Here is a 14,925-nt window from a genome sequence, read left to right as displayed (position 1 = left end):
AATGAACATTTTAAGTAATACCTTGAGAGTACAGAAGAGTACTTACAGAACTTAATTTTATAGCCATTCCCTACAATCTGTAACCACCAACTTTTCCCTCAATAGGACAAATGTTAGAGAATCTTTGATACAAGAGAAGCATGGTAACACACACACACACACACACACACAGAGAGAGAGAGAGAGAGAGAGAGAGAGAGAGAGGGAAAGCCCATATTTTACAATATGACTCAAAACAAAAATGGGAGGTATCCAGTTATTATGAAACAGGAAAATGTATTAATTACAAATCTCAGGATATAAAATAAACATATAATTTTAAAAGTTTCATGCATATTACCAGCAGTTTGTTAAAAGAAGACAAAAATGTTCATTCTTAACAACAAATAAAGAGGTAAAATACATGGAAATAAGCCCAACAAGAAATATAAAAAGCTATATTGCTGGGGATGTCATTTCTATATCTGGCCTCAGATTAGGGACAGAACATCAAGAAAATATCTACATGAGCCACTTCAGAGAAAAGAAAAACCATGAGGGTAAGGGAAGTTACTTTGATAGTTCTGCATAATAAATAGGCACTTGGGGATTGGAAATGTCTGATAAACAAGGCAGGATAGCCAAAGTATATTGTTGTTGTTGTTTTTTAACAACCTAGATGTTTAAGATTCAATTTCATATCCCTTCAGTCTTTTAGCCAAGTCTCTTGAATTCAAGATACCTTTGAGAGAAGGTTTGTATGAGTAAGTAAGCACATGAATTTATGTGTGTATGTATATGTCTGTGCAAAGGGGAAATAAGACCAAAGTCCATAGCCAGGTCAATGTGAAATAGAATAGGAGTAGACAGAGTAAGATGGTAAAATGATCCAGAGCCAGAGATAACCATAAAAACACATATGGTGCCAAATAAAAGTATTTTACAGAAGGCCTCAACATTTCATAAATTGTAGAATTGGAATCTGAGAGAGAATATATTTAGACTTCTAAGGAAAAGGGAGATATTAAGTAAAGTCGGGGTTATATTCATGTGGGGGAAAATCTACCAAACTATTGACAGATACACAAGAAACTTAAATAAGTAGACAAGCCAGGTTGCTGAATGAAAAGACTACTAAGGAGTGTCAATTCTTTCCAAGTTAATTGTCAGATTTAATGTGTTTCAATCAAAATCCCAACTGTGTTTTAAAATACCTTGAAAACTGATTCCGATGTTCATCTGGAATAGCTTAAGAAAATGAAAAAAGAAGAGCAATAACCTCACTAGATAGTAAAACAGTATGAAGCTAATCAGTATGAAATTGATATGAAAATCAATGGAAAAATCAATAAAATGATGTATATAACCAGGACACAGTAACTACTGCATAGATTTTTAATATATAATCACAAATCAGGAAGAAAAGGTAGAAGCACTCAATAAACATTAAGACCTTTTTTTTTTAGCTATGTGAGAAATAATCTATTGAATTTTCATGTCATTTTATCCAAATAAATTCAAGATGGGTTAAGAAGTTAGATGCTAAAATGAAACCATAGAAAACAGAAGGAAATGTAGTTGAACATTTGTCTGTTCTTTAAGTAAGGCATTCCAGGTGTAAAATAAACCCAAAAAATTTTAAAATATTGGCAGATTTAACACCATAAAAATATTAAATGTCTGTATTTAATTTTATTTTATGGTTGTTTAGTCATACATTTATTTATAGCGGTTCCTCCTTATCCACAAAAGATACATTCTGAGACCCACCCCCCATGGATACCTGAAACCACAGATAGTACATATCCTACATATACTATGTTTTTTCTTACATATACATACCTATGATAAAGTTAAATTTATAAATTAGGCACAGCAAAAGATTAACAACAGCAAATAATAAGTAGAACAATTACAACAATGTACTGTAATAAAAGTCATGTGAACATGGTCTCTCATTCTCTCTCAAAGTATCTTATTGTACTGTACTCACTCTTGTGATGAAGAAGGAATGCAGTGGAACAGGGTGAGATTTCATCATGTTACCCATAACAGTGTATAATTAAAAAATTATCAGTTGTTTATTTCTGGAATTTTTCATTTAATGTATTTGTACCATGGTTGACCACAGGTAACTGAAACCACAGAAGGTAAAACTATAGGTAAAAGAGGACTAGTGTATTAATTAATTTGTTAGACCTTTACTCAGTGGCACATTTGTGACAGATACTTAGTTGACAGAAGATTCCAAAATGAATAAGAAGTTTACATCTGTTGAGAAAGGCACACAGGATACATAATATCAATTATAGTGAGATATTTAGGATTAGTTGTACAGGAAGAAATTTTAAGTGAATGCATAGAAAAGACAGTCTAAAAATTCATAAGATAGATTTACTTCTATCCTTATGAAGTTTTCCCTTGTGTTTGGTCTTTCCTTTTGTCTGCATTTATGGTAGGCTGCCTCCAAGTAAGCTGCTAAAGCTAAACAATTGCACTTCATAAATTCAATACAAATATGAGTGGATTTTATCATGTGCTCTATTATGGTAATTTTTTAAAGGTCCAGACTCTTGTTTTGAAGATTTGAGCATTTGTAATCTAAATGTCTGTAGGTTAGATAAATCTACTCGAAAGGTAATCAAAAAACTATATATAAATGTTTACATTAAATATAACCAAGTGGTGATATCTCTAAAACCCATATAATTTGATAAGAAAATAGTAATATTGCCCCATCTTCCCCTTACCTCCCAAGATAAAAAGGATAAAAGACATAAACATACAAGTCACAAAATGCCAATAAATATTTAAAAGTCATTGAAGACCAGCATTCCTGAGAGGACCCACAGCCCCTTTGCAGGAAGTGGACTGCTCCTGCAGGGCCTGGAAGACACCCCAAATACTGTGAGTGCCCCAACCATGGAAGTGGGAAAGGAAGATCGTCCACTCCCGAATACCCACCCTCACCGGAGAAACTGAAGGTCTGTTTGCAGGAAAAGTTTCTGACCTTACCTGGAGCTGAGTCAATTTAGAGAGTCAAGCAAAATACAAGGACAGAGGAAGCAGCAGAAGGGCCCTGGGAGCCCGCTGGGCCCCCTGAGCAGGCCATTCCTACATGGCACCGCAGGGATCCATCAGGAGGGTGGCCAGAGGAGCGAGGGAGAAAACACCACAGAAAACAGGAAATCTGTAGCTGAACTTTGCAACAATTTGAACAGGGTGAGAAGCCTCCAGACCAGAACTTGGGGGAGGACACAAATCTGGTGTGCAGACTCCACAGGTAGGAGAAGAACCAAGCCCTTTTTGTTCCCAGCTTGGAGGCAGGTAGCCTCAAGCAAGTTATCAAGCCCAGCTTGCCCACCACCTGGAAACAGACTCAGGGTTAAGAGGGGCACAATGGGAGTGAGACCAGCCCTTCAGTTTACGGGGGAGCTGGGTGAGGCCTGCGACTGCCAGCTTTCATTCACTTCCCTGACAACCTGCATGACTCAGCAGAGGCAGCCATAATCCTTCTGGGTACACAACTCCATTGACCTGGGAACCTCACCCTCATTCCCCACAGCAGCTGCAGCAAGTCATGTCCAAGGAGACTCTGAGATCAGACATGCCTAGCCCTGCCCCAACTTGATGGTCCTTCTCTCCTATGCTGGTAGCTGAAGACAAAGGGCATATAATCTTGGGAGTTCTAGGGCCTTTCCCACTGCCGGTTCCTCTCCATACTACCACAGCTGATGCTCTCTGGAAACCGCCACCTCCCAGCAGGAGGTCAACCAGCACAAAAAAAGAGCTTTAAACTACCAAGGCTAAGAACCCTCATGGAGTCCACTGCACCCCCCTGCCATCCCCACCAAAATAGGCACTGGTATTCATGGCTGAGAGACCCATAAATGGTTCACATCACAGGACTCTGTGCAGACAACCCCCAGTAACAGCCCAGAGTTAAGTAGACTTGCTGGGTGGCTAGACCCAGAAGAGAGACAACAATCACTGCAGTTCAGCTCGTAGGAAGTCACATCCATACAAAAAGGTAGAGAGTACTATATAAAGGGAAGGCCCTGTGGGACAAAAGAATCTGAGCAACAGCCTTCAGCCCTAGACCTTCCCCTGACAGAGACAACCCAAATGAGAAGAAACTAGAAAATGAACTCTGGTAATATGACAAAATAAGGCTCTTTAACACCCCCCAAAAAATAACACTAGTTCACCAGCAACAGATCCAAACCAAGAAGAAATCCAATTTACCTGAAAAAGAATTCAGGAGGTTAGTTATTAAGCTAATCAGAGAAGCACCAGAGAAAGGTGAGGCCCAATGCAAGGAAATCCAAAAAAGCAATACAATAAGGGAGAAATATTCAAGGACATAGATAGCATAAAGAAAAAACAAAACTTCAGGAAACATTGGACACACTTACAGAAATGCAAAATGCTCTGAAAAGTCTCAGCAATGGAACTGAAAGCAGAAGAAAGAAATTCAGAGCTGAAAGACAAGGTCTTAGAATTAACCCAATACAACAAAGACAAAGAAAAAAGAATAAGAAAATATGAACAAAGACTCCAAGAAGTCTGGGATTATGTTAAACAACCAAACCTAAAAATAATCGGTGTTCCTGAGGAAAAAGAGAAATCTAAGAGTTTGATAAGCATATCTGGGAAATAATCAAAGAAAACTTCCCCAGCCTTGCTAGAGACCTAGATATCCAAATACAAGAAGCACAAAGAAAACCTGGGAAATTCATTGCAAAAAAATAGTCACCTAGGCACATTGTCATTAGGTTATCCGAAGTTCAGACGAAGGAAAGAATCTTAAGAGCTGTGAGATGGAAGCACCAGGTAACCTATAATGGAAAACCTATTATATTAACGGCAGATTTCGCAGCAGAAACCCTACAAGCTAGAAGGGATTGGGACCCTACCTTCAGCCTCCTCAAACAAAACAATTATCAGCCAAGAATTTTGTATCCAGCAAAACTAAGCATCGTATATGAAGGAAAGATAGTCTTTATCAGACAAACACACACTGAGAAAATGCGCCATTACCAAGCCACCACTATAAGAAATGCTAAAACAAGGTCTAAATCTCTAAACAAATCCTGGAAACACATCAAAACAGAACCCCTTTAAAGCATAAATCACACAGAACCTACAAAACAAAAACACAAGTTAAAAAACCTAAAAAAAAAAAAAAGTACACAGGCAACAAATAGCATGATGAATGCAACGGTACCTGACATCTCAATACTAACACTGAATGTATGTGGCCTATGCTCCACTTAAAAGATACAGACCCATGAAATAGGTAAGAACTCACCAACCAACTATTTGCTACCTTTGGGAGACTCATCTGACACATAAGTACTCAAACTTAAAGGGATAGAAAAAGGCATTATATGCAAATGGATATCAAAAGCAAGCAGTGGTAGCTAGTCTTATATCAGACAAAACAAACTTTAAAGCAACAGCAGTTAAAAGAGACCAGGAGGGACATTATATTATGGTAAAAGTCCTTGTCTAACAGGAAAATATCACAATCCTAAACATATATGCACCTAACACTGGAGCTCCCAGATTTATAAAAAAATTACTAATAGACCTAAGAAACAAGATAGACAGCAACACAGTAATAGTGGGGCACTTCAATACTCCACTGACAGAACTAGACAGGTCATGAAGACAGAAAGTCAACAAAGAAACGATGGATTTAAACTATACCTTCGAACAAATGGACTTAGCAGATATATACAGAACATTCCATCCAACAACCACAGAATATACAGTCTATTTAATGGTGCATGGAACTTTCTCCAAGACAGACCATATGATAGGCCACAAAACAAGCCTCAACAAATTTAAGAAAACTGAAATTATATCAAGCACTCTCTCAGACCACAGTGGAATAAAACTGGAAATCAACTCCAAAAGGAACATTCAAAACCATGCAAATACATGGAAATTAAATAACCTGCCCCTGAATGAGCACTGGGTTAAAAATGAAATCAAGATGGAAATTAAAAAATTCTCCAAACTGAATGACAATAATGACACAACCTATTAAAACCTCTGGGATACAGCAAAGGCCGTGCTAAGGGGAAAGCTCAAAGCCCTAAACGCCTACATCAAAAAGACTGAACGAGCACAAACTGACATTCTGGGGTCACACCTCAAGGAACTAGAGAAACAAGAACAAACCCAGCGGAAGAATGGAAATAACCAAGATCAGAGCAGAGCTAAATGAAACTGAAACAACAGAAAATAACACAAAAGATAAATGAAACAAAAAGCTGGTTCTTTGAAAAGATAAATAAAACTGATAGACCATTAGCAAGAATAACTGAGAAAAGAAGAGAGAAAATCCAGGGCCAGGCGCAGTGGCTCACGCCTGTAATCCCAGCACTTTAGGAGGCCAAGGCGGGCAGATCACGAGGTCAGGAGATCGAGACCATCCTGACTAACATGGTGAAAACCCGTCTCTACTAAAAATACAAAAAATTATCTGGGTGTGGTGGCAGGCACCTGTAGTCCCAGCTACTCAGAAGGCTGAGGCAGGAGAAGGGCATGAACCTGGGAGGCAGGGGTTGCAGTGAGCCAAGATCGCGCCATTACCTCCAGCCTGGGCAACAGAGTGAGACTCTGTGTCAAAAAAAAAAAAAAAAAAAAAAAAAAGAGGAGGGCGCGCCCAAGATAGCCAAATAGGAACAGCTCCAGCCTCCAGCTCCCAGCATGAGTGACACAGAAGATGGGTGATTTCTGCATTTTCAACTGAGGTACCAGGTTCATCTCACTGGGGCATGTCAGACAGTTGGTGCTGGTCCGCGGGTGCAGCCCGACCAGCAAGAGCTGAACCAGGGCAAGGCATCGCCTCACCTGGGAAGCACAAAGGGGAAGGGAATTCCTTTTCCTAGTCAAAGGAAACTGAGACACACAACACCTGGAAAATCAGGTAACTCCCACCCTAATACTGCGCTTTACCAAGGGTCTTAGCAAATGGCACACCAGCAGATTATATCCCACACCTGGCCCAGAGGGTCCCAGGCCCACAAAGCCTCCCTCTTTGCGAGCACAGCAGTCTGAGATCTAACTGAAAGGCAGCAGCGAGGCTGGGGGAGGGGCACCCACCATTGCTGAGGCTTAAATAGGTAAACAAAGCCCCTGGGAAGCTCAAATTGGGTGGAGCCCACCACAGCTCAAGGAGGCCAGCCTGCCTCTGTAGAATCCTCCTCTGGGGACAGGGCATAGCTAAACAAAAAGCAACAGAAACCTCGGCAGAGGTAAATGCCCCTGTCTGACAGCTTTGAAGAGAGCAGTGGATCTCCCAGCACAGAGGTTGAGATCTGAGAACGTATAGACTGTCTGCTCAAGTGGGTCTCTGACCCCTGAGTAGCCTAACTGGGAGACATCCCCCACTAGGTGCAGACTGACACCTCACACTGTGGGGTACACCCCTGAGACGAAGCTTCCAGAGCAAGAATCAGATAGCAACACTCACTGTTCAGCAATATTCTATCTTCTGCAGCCTCCACTGCTGATACCCAGGCAAACAGGGTCTGGAGTGGACCTCAAGCAAACTCCAACAGACCTACAGCTGAGGGTCCAGACTGTTAGAAGGAAAACTAACAAGAGAAAGGACACCCACACCAAAACCCCATCAATATGTCACCATCATCAAAGACCAAAGGCAGATAAAACCACAAAGATGGGGAAAAAGCAGTGCAGAAAGGCTGGATATTCAAAAAATCAGAGAGCATCTCCCCCTCCAAAGGAACACAGCTCATCACCAGCAACAGAACAAAGCTGGACGGAGAATGACTTTGACGAGTTGAGAGAAGAAGGCTTCAGTCAATCAAACTTCTCAGAGCTAAACGAGAAACTACTTAACCAGTGCAACAAAACTAAAAACCTTGAAAAAAGAATGGATGAATGGATAACCAGAATAATCAATGCAGATAAGACCTTAAAAGAACTGATAGAGATGAAAACCATAACACGAGAACTACATGACAAATGCACAAGCTTCAGTAACCAACTCGATCAACTGGAAGACAGAGTATCAGCGATTGAAGATCAAATGAATGAAATGAAGCGAGAAGAGAAATGTAGAGAAAAAAGAGTAAAAAGAAATGAACAAAGCCTCCAAGAAATATGGGATTATGTGAAAAGACCAAATCTACGTCTAATTGGGGCGCCTGAAAGTGAGGGGGAAAATGGAACCAAGTTGGAAAACACTCTTCAGGATATCATCCAGAGCTTCCCCAACCTAGTAAGGCAGGCCAACATTCAAATTCAGGAAATACAGAGAATGCCACAAAGATACTCCTCAAGAAGAGCAACTCCAAGACACATAATTGCCAGATTCACCAAAGTTGAAATGAAGGAAAAAATGTTGAGGGCAGCCAGAGAGAAAGGTCAGGTTACACACAAAGGGAAGCCCATCAGACTAACATCAGATCTCTCGGCAGAAACTCTACAAGCCAGAAGAGAATGGGGGCCAATATTCAACACTCTTAAAGAAAAGAATTTTCAACCCAGAATTTCATATCCAGCCAAACTAAGTTTCATAAGTGAAGGAGAAATAAAATCCTTTACAGACAAGCAAATGCTTAGAGATTTTGTCACCACCAGGCCTGCCCTACAAGAGATCCTGAAGGAAGCACTAAACATGGAAAGGAACAGGTACCAGCCATTGCAAAAACATGTCAAAATGTAAAGTCCATCGATGCTAGGAAGAAACTGCATCAACTAACAAGCAAAATAATCAGCTAATATCATGATGACAGGATAAAGTTCACACATAACAATATTAACCTTAAATGTAAATGGACTAAATGGTCCAATTAAAAGACACAGACTGGCAAATTGGATAAAGAGTCAAGACCCATCAGTCTGCTGGAAGCAAGAGACCCATCTCACATGCAGAGACACACATAGGCTCAAAATAAAGGGATGGAGGAAGATCTGCCAAGCAAATGGAAACCAGAAAAAAGCAGGGGTTGCAATCCTAGTCTCTGATAAAGCAGACTTTAAACCATCAAAGATCAAAAGAGACAAAGAAGGCCATTACATAATGGTAAAGGGATGAATTCATCAGGAAGAGCTAACTATCCTAAATATATATGCTCCCAATACAGGAGCATGCAGATTCATAAAGCAAGTCCTTAGAGACTTACAAAGAGACTTAGACTCCCATACAAAATAATGGGAGACTTTAACACCCCACTGTCAACATTAGACAGATCAACGAGACAGAAAGTTAACAAGGATATCCAGGAATTGAACTCAACTCTGCACCAAGTGGACCTAAAAGACATCTACAGAACTCTCCACCTCATATCAACAGAATATACATTCTTCTCAGCACCACATCACACTTATTCCAAAACTGACCACATAGTTGGAAGTAAAGCGCTCCTCAGCAAATGTAAAAGAACAGAAATTATAACAAACTGTCTCTCAGACCACAGTGCAATCAAACTAGGACTCAGGACTAAGAAACTCAATCAAAACTACTCAACTACTTGGAAATTGAACAACCTGCTCCTGAGTGACTGCTGGGTACATAATGAAATGAAGGCAGAAATAAAGATGTTCTTTGAAACCAATGAGAACAAAGATACAACATACCAGAATCTCTGGGACACATTTAAAGCAGTGTGTAGAGGGAAATTTATAGCACTAAATGCCCAAAGAGAAAGCAGGAAAGATCTAAAATTGACACCCTAACATCACAATTAAAGAACTAGAGAAGCAAGAGCAAACACATTCAAAAGCTAGCAGAAGGCAAGAAATAACTAAGATCACAGCAGAACTGAAGGAGATAGAGACACAAAAAACCCTTCAAAAAATCAATAAATCCAGGAGCTGTTTTTTTGCAAGGATCAACAAAATGGATAGACTGCTACAAGACTAATAAATAAGAAAAGAGAGAAGAATCAAATAGACGCAATAAAAAATGATAAAGGGGATATCACCACTGACCCCACAGAAATACAAACTACCATCAGAGAAGACTATAAACACCTCTACGCAAATTAACTAGAAAACCTAGAAGAAATGGATAATTTCCTGGACACGTACACTCTCCCAAGACTAAACCAGGAAGAAGTTGAATCCCGGAATAGACCAATAGCAGGTCCTAAAATTGAGGCAATAATTAATAGCCTACCAACCAAAAGAAGTCCAGGACAAGATGGATTCACAGCTGAATTCTACCAGAGGTGCAAGGAGGAGCTGGTACCATTCCTTCTGAAACTATTCCAATCAATAGAAAAAGAGGGAATCCTCCCTAACTCATTTTACAAGGCCAACATCATCCTGATACCAAAGCCTGACAGAGATACTACAAAAAAAAAAAGAGAGAATTTTAGACCAATATCCCTGATGAACATCGATGCAAAAATCCTCAATAAAATACTGGCAAACTGAATCCAGGAGCACATCAAAAAGCTTATCCACCATGATCAAGTGGGCTTCATCCCTGGGTTGCAAGGCTGGTTCAATATACGCAAATCAATAAATGTAATCCAGCATATAAACAGAACCAAAGACAAAAACCACATGATTATCTCAATAGATGCAGAAAAGGCCTTTGAGAAAATTCAACAGTCCTTCATGCTAAAAACACTCAATAAATTCGGTATTGATGGAACGTATCTCAAAATAATAAGAGCTATTTATGACAAACCCACAGCCAGTACTGAATGGGCAAAAACTGGAAAAATTCCCTTTGAAAACTGGCACAAGACAGGGATGCCCTCTCTCACCACTCCTATTCAACATAGTGTTGGAAGTTCTGGCTAGGGCAATCAGGCAAGAGAAAGAAATCAAGGGTATTCAGTTTCGAAAACAAGAAGTCAAATTGTCCCTGTTTGCAGATGACATGATTGTATATTTAGAAAACCCCATTGTCTCAGCTCAAAATCTCCTTAAGCTGATAAGAAACTTCAGCAAAGTCTCAGGATACAAAATTAATGTGCAAAAATCACAAGCATTCTTATACACCAGTAACAGACAAACAGAGAGCCAAATCAGGAATGAACTTCCATTCACAATAGCTTCAAAGAGAATAAAACACCTAGGAATCCAACTTACAAGGGATGTAAAGGACCTCTTCAAGGAGAACTACAAACCACTGCTCAGTGATATAAAACAGGACACAAACAAATGGAAGAACATACCATGCTCATGGATAGGAAGAATCAGTATCATGAAAATGGCCATACTGCCCAAGGTAATTTACAGATTCAATGCCATCCCCATCAAACTTCCAATGACTTTCTTCACAGAATTGGAAAAAACTGCTTTAAAGTTCATATGGAACCAAAAAAGACCCCACATTGCCAAGACAATCCTAAGCCAAAAAAACAAAGCTGGAGTCATCACACTACCTGACTTCAAACTATACTACAAGGCTACAGTAACCAAAACAGCATGGTACTGGTACCACAACAGAGATATAGACCAATGGAACAGAACAGAGCCCTCAGAAATAATACCACATATCTACAGCCATCTGATCTTTGACAAACCTGAGAAAAACCAGAAATGGGGAAAGGATTCCCTATTTAATAAATGGTGCTGGGAAAATTGGCTAGCCATAAGTAGAAAGCTGAAACTGGATCCTTTCCTTACTCCTTATGCGAAAATTAATTCAAGATGGATTAGAAACTTAAATGTTAGACCTAAAACCATAAAAACCCTAGAAGAAAACCTAGGGAATACCATTCAGGACATAGGCATGGGCAAAGACTTCATGTCTAAAACACCAAAAGCAATGGCAACAAAAGCCAAAATTGACAAATGGGATCTAATTAAACTAAAGAGCTTCTGCCCAACAGAAGAAACTACCATCAGAGTGAACAGGCAACTTACAGAATGGGAGAAAATTTTTGCAATCTACTCATCTGACAAAGGGCTAATATCCAGAACCTATAAAGTACTCAATCAAATTTACAAGAAAAAAACAAACAACCCCATCAAAAAGTGGGCAAAGGATATGAACAGGCACTTCTCAAAAGAAGACATTCATACAAAAAACAGACACATGAAAAAATGCTCATCATCACTCGCCATCAGAGAAATGTAAATCAAAACTACAATGAGATACCATCTCACACCAGTTAGAATGGCAATCATCAAAAAATCAAGAAACAACAGGTGCTGGAGAGGATGTGGAGAAATAGCAACACTTTTACACTGTTGGTGGGACTATAAACTAGTTTAACCGTTTTAGAAAACAGTGTGGCAATTCCTCAAGGATCTAGAACTAGAAATACGATTTGACCCAGCCATCCCACTACTGGGGATATACCCAAAGGATTATAAGTCATGCTGCTATAAAGACACATGCACACGTATGTTTATTGCGGCGCTATTCACAATAGCAAAGACTTGGAATCAACCCAAATGTCCATCAGTGACAGAACGAATTAAGAAAATGTGGCACATATACACCATGAAATACTATGCAGTCATAAAAATGGATGAGTTCGTGTCTTTTGTAGGGACATGGATGCAGCTGGAAACCATCATTCTCAGCAAACTATCACAAGAACAGAAAACCAAACACCACATGTTCTCACTCATAGGTGGGAATTGAACAATGAGATCACTTGGACACAGGAAGGGGATCATCACACACTGGGTCCTATTGTGGGGGTTGTGGGGAGGGATAGCATTAGTAGATATACCTAATGTAAATGACAAGTTAATGGGTACAGCACACCAACATGGCACATGTATACATATGTAACAAACCTCCATGTAGTGCACATATACCCTAGAACTTAAAGTATAATAATAAAAAAAAGAGAGAGAGAGAAAAAATCCAAATAACCTCACTAAGAAACGAAACAGGAGATATTACAGCTGACACCACTGAAATACAGAAGATCATTCCAGGCTACTATGAACATGTTTATGCACATAAACTAGAAAACCTAGAAAAGATCGATAAATTCCTGGGAAAATACAACTATCCTAGCTTAAATCAGGAAGAATTAGGCACCGTGAACCAACCAATGACAAGCAGCAAGATTGAAATAGTAACGTAAAAATTACCAACTAAAAAAGTCCAGGACCAGATGGATTCACAGCAGAATTCTACCAGACTTTCAAAGAAGAATTGGTACAAATCCTTTGGACACTATTCCACAAGATAGAGAAAGAAGGAACCCTCCCTAATTCATTCTACGAAGCCAGCATCACCCTAATACCAAAATCAGGAAAGGACATAACCAAAAAGAAAACTACAGACCGATATCCCTGATGAACACAGATGCTAAAACCCTTAACAAAATACTAACTAACTGAATCCAACAACATATCAAAAAGATAATCAATCATGATCAAGTGGGTTTCATACCAGGGATGCAGGGATGGTTTAATATATACAAATCAATAAATGTGATACACCACATAAACAGAATTAAAAACAAAAATCATGTGATCATCTCAATAGATGCAGAAAAAGCACTGTTATTCAATACAGTACTGGAAGTCCTAGCTAAAGCAATCAGCCAAGAGAAAGAAATAAAGGGCATCCAAATTGGAAAGGAAGAAGTCAAATTATCCTTATTTTCAGATGATATAATCTTGTATTTGGAAAAACCTCAAGACTCCTCCAAAAAACTATTAGAACTGACATGCAAATTCAGTAAAGCTACAGGATGCAAAATCAGCATACAAAAATCAGTAGTGTTTCTATATGCCAACACCAAAGAATCTGAAAATCAAAAAAGTAATCCCATTTACAATAGCCACAAATACAGTTAAATACCTAAGGGATTAACTTAACCAAAGAAGTGAAAGATCTCTATAATGAAAACTATAAAACACCAGTGAAAAAATTTGAAGAGGACACCAAAAAATGAAAAGAGATTCCATGTTTACGAATCCCAAGAATATTGTCCAAAATGTCCATATTACCTAAAGCAACCTACAGATTCAATGCAATCCCTCTCAAAATACCAATGACATTCTTCAAAGATAGAAAAAAAAAAAAAACCCTAAAATATGTATAGAACCACAAAAGATCTAGAATAGTTAAAACTATCCTAAGCAAAAAGAATAAAAGTGGAGGAATCACATTACCAGACTTTGTACTACACAACTATAGTAATCAAGACAGCATGGTATTGGAATTTAAAAAGACACATAGACGGAAGAAACAGAATGGAGGACCCAGAAATAAATCCACACACCTACAGAGAACTCATTTTTGACAAAGGTACCAAGAACATACCCTGGGGAAAAGACAGTTTCTGCAATAACTGGAACTGGAAAACTGGATATCCATATGTAGAAGAATGCAACTAGATCCTCTATCTCTTAACCATACACAAAAATAAAATCAAAATAGATTAAAGACTTAAATCTAAGACCTCAAACTATGAAACTACTGTAAGAAAGCATTGAGAAAATTCTCCCAAGACATTGGTCTGGCCAAAAATTTCGTGATACTGCACAAGCACAGGCAACCAAAACAAAAATGAACAAACTGGATCTCATCGAGTTAAAAAGCTTCTGCACAGAAAAGCAAACAATCAACAAAGTGGAGTGACAACCCACAGAATGGGAGAAAATATTTACAAACTACCTATCTGACAAGGGACTAATAACTAGATTATATAAGAAACTCAAACAACTACAAAGAAAAAAATGTAATAATCCTATCAAAAAATGGACAAAATATTTAAATAGACATTTTTCAAAAGAACATATGCAAATGGCAAACAGGCATATGAAAAGGTGCTCAGCATCATTATTGATGATTCCAAGAAATGCAAATCAAAACTACAATGAGATACCATCTCACTCCAGTTAAAATGGCTTATATACAAAAGAAAGGCAATAGCAAATGCTGGTAAGGATGTGGAGAAAGGGAAATCTTGTACGCTGTTGGTGGGAATGCAAATTACTACAACCACTATAGAGAACAGTACGGAGGTTCCT

Source organism: Macaca thibetana, chromosome 14 (assembly GCF_024542745.1).
Source record: "Macaca thibetana thibetana isolate TM-01 chromosome 14, ASM2454274v1, whole genome shotgun sequence".
In the NCBI taxonomy this organism is placed as follows: domain Eukaryota; kingdom Metazoa; phylum Chordata; class Mammalia; order Primates; family Cercopithecidae; genus Macaca; species Macaca thibetana.
This window is presented reverse-complemented; position numbering follows the sequence as displayed.